This window comes from Urocitellus parryii, chromosome X (genome assembly GCF_045843805.1).
Source record: "Urocitellus parryii isolate mUroPar1 chromosome X, mUroPar1.hap1, whole genome shotgun sequence".
Taxonomy (NCBI): Eukaryota; Metazoa; Chordata; class Mammalia; order Rodentia; family Sciuridae; genus Urocitellus; species Urocitellus parryii.
This window is the reverse complement of record NC_135547.1, coordinates 38420141-38423592: the sequence shown is the minus strand read 5'-3', so window position 1 is coordinate 38423592 and position 3452 is coordinate 38420141. Positions and strand designations below refer to the sequence as shown.

The following is a 3452-nucleotide window of genomic DNA, read 5'->3' as shown; positions in this document are numbered from 1 at the left end:
TAGCTTTTAAGTTTAAAAAAATCAAAGGAAGTTTGGAAATTATTTAGAACTGAGTGAAAATTGAAGCATAATATATCACAATTTGTGGTTTGTATCCTGAAGTAGATTGAAAAGTTCTTAAATCAATAACCTCAGCTTCCACTTTTAAAAACAGGAAAAAGGAAGACAAATTAGACCTGAAATAATCAGGAAAAAAAGAAATGATGAAAGTTGAAGTAGAAGTCAATAATACAGGGAACAGAATAGTAATGAAACCGAAACCCAAATCTTTGAGATCAAAGGAATTGATAAACCTCTAGGCTGAGTGATCAGGGGAAAAAAAAAACAAAGGAAGTAAGAAAACCATAAATTTCTAATATCAAGAACAGAAAGAGCACAGAACTACATATTCTATTTTTATTGAAATTATATTAATAAAATGTTAATTATAACACCGTGTCAGTACATTAGACAGATAAAATTTACAAACTTTTTTTTTTTGTGGTGCTGGGGATTGAATTCAGGGCTTTATGTGCAAAGGCAAACACTCTACCAACTGAGCTATATCCCCAGCCCAATCTATAAACTTTTTGAATGACAAACTATCAAAACTCCCTCAAGAAGAAACAGATAATATGAATAGCATTTATTACATTTATTACAGAAATGGTATTTGTAGTTAAAAACCTTAACATTGGGCTGGGGTTGTGGCTCAGTGGTAGAGCGCTTGCCTGGCATGTGTGAGGCCCTGGGTTTGATCCTCAGCACCGCATATAAAAAAATAAAACAAAAGATCCATTGACAACTAAAAACAAATAAAAAAAAGAACTTTCACACAAATATATTTTTGTGGGCTGGGGTTGTGGCTCAGTGATAGTGCGCTCGCCTAGCATGTGCGAGGCCCTGGGTATGATCCTCAGAACCACATGAAAAGAAATAAATAAAAGAAAGAAATAGTGTCGAACTACAACTAAAATAATATTTTTAAAAATACATTTTTAGATCCAAATACTTTCACTGGAAAATCCTACCAAATATGTAGGGAATATATAATATCAAATCAACTGCAAATTTTCTTCTAAAAATCGAATAAGAAGGAATATTTCATGCTGGGGTTGTAGCTCAGAGGTACAGCACTTTTTGCCTTGCATTTGTGAGGAAATGGGTTTGATTCTCATCAAACCCATGTATAAATAAATAAAATAAAGGTCCATCCTCAACTAAAAAAAAATCTTCTTTTCAAAAATTCTTAAAGAGAATCACAGGGAAAATATGTTTGCAAATCATATTTCTGAGAAATTACTTGGGTCCAGAATATATCAAGAACTTTCAAACCTCAATAAAAAGAAAAATAAGCCACTCAATTAAAAAATGGACAATGGGTGAGGAAAAATTTGTACTTGTATAAGCTGTTTGTTGGTATGTAATTTGAGATGCCCTTTTGGAGGGTGATTTAGTAGAACTGAAAAAACATTTAAGTGTGCTTTATTCAGTATGGAGATTCCTCAGAAACCTTGGAATAGAACGCCATTTGACCCAGTTATCCCACTCTTCATTCTATACCCAAAGGACTTAAAATCAGCATATTACAGTGATGCAGTATAAACATCAATGTTTATAGCAGCTGAACCCACAATAGCTAAACTATGGAACCAACATAGAAGCCCTTCAATAGATGAATGGATAAAGAAAATGTGGTATATATACACAATGGAATATTGCTCAGCCTTAAAGAAGAATGAAATTATGGCATTTGTAGGTAAATGGATAGAACTAAAGAATACCATGCTAAGTGAAATAAATCAATCCCAAAAAAACAAAAACTGAATGTTTTCTCTGATAAGTGGATGCTGATCCATATTGGGGGGTGGGTAGGGAAGAATGAAGGAAATTTGGTTTGTGTACAGGGGAATGAGGGCAGGGATGAGGCTGTGGGGATGGGAAGGATAGTAGAATGATACAGACATTATTACACTATATACATGTATGATTACACCGTGGTGTGACTCTGCACCATGTACAGCCAGAGGAATGAGAAGTTGTGCTTCATTTGTCTACAATGTGTCAAAATGTATTCTACTGTAAATTTAAAAAAATAATTAATTTTAAAATGTGCTTTATCCTTTAATGTAGCAAGCCCTTTGTTAACTACTATATTTTTTCTTAAAAAGTCTGTCCAAGGGTTGGTGATACAGTTCAGTTGGTAGAGTACCTGCCTTGAATGCATAAGGTCCTGGGTTCAATCCCCAGCACCACACACACACACACACACACACACATACACACACACACACAAAAGAAGTATACCCAAGTAAATAAATAGGCATGTATACAGATATTTACTGAAATATTATTTATGATATCAGAAATAAGCACAATCTTAGTGTCCAGTATTAGAAGAATGGTGAATAAACTGTGATTCATCCATCATCATTCATATCACACTAAACTATATATAGCTGCTCAAATGAAGTAATGATATGTGCTTGACATGGAAAGAAATCTGAATCCCATGAGTAGATAGAGAATGCAATTTGCAGAACAAATGCACAATGTCATCCTAAAGCCATGTGAAGTCATGCAGCTATGTATATATGAAACTTTATTTTAACAATCGAGAATGACACACACCAGGCCAGGCACTGTGGCACCCACCTGTAATTACAGCAGTTTGGGAGGCTGAGGTAGGAGAAGAGAGAGAGAGAGAGAGAGAGAGAGAGAGAGAGAGAGAGAGAGAGAGAGAATATGAATATGACACATATCAGACTTCTTACCAAAAAGTAGAGGAAGGTGAAGATAGATAACTGTGAAGGGGGCTTTATATACTATATATTTGTAGTAATGGTTTTATTGAGATAAAATTCACATAATATATTCACACGTTTAACATATGCAATCCGATGATTTTTAAAAATATTCACAGGAAACCAGGTTTCTGAAGGTAAGTGTCTTACTCTAGATCACAGCTAATAAAGAGAGAGCTGAGATTCAAATAACTGCATTCTGGCTCCAAAGCCCATTCCCTTAGTCAATATGCTACACTGCTAGTTACCATGGCCTTCTGGTAAGGATATTCTCTACAACCAGGATAGCACGGTCAATCTCATAGCAGAGATGACAAAGGTATATTAGTCTGTTGAGGCTTCCAGCTCTATTCTTTTATCAGACTGCATTGTGTGTATGTGTGGGGGGGGTGCTGGGGATTGAACCCAGGACCTTGTGCATGTGAGGCAAGCACTCTACCAACTGAGCTATATCCCCAGCCTCTGTATGTGCTTCATATGCTAGTGTACTAGCTGACATTGGAACAGACATGGGGCTACCACCAGTCCTTGCATTCTTTGTTCAAAGTTTTGAATACACCACTGTAGTAGAATCATCACTTCTACCAGGACATAGTACTAGCGAATAGTTAGCATTGACCCTTTCATCCTCCTTGAACTGGAATATTCTGGCAGCCCAATTAGTGCTCC

At 35.8% G+C, this 3452-nt stretch overlaps 1 non-coding gene across 1 annotated transcript; it reads right to left on the bottom strand.

Annotated features, from left to right (window-relative positions):
- Positions 1 to 3167: 3167 nt before the first annotated feature.
- Trnav-cac (transfer RNA valine (anticodon CAC)) lies at positions 3168 to 3240 on the bottom strand. The gene has a single exon. It is a non-coding gene; the product is annotated as a tRNA-Val (tRNA).
- Positions 3241 to 3452: the final 212 nt, after the last annotated feature.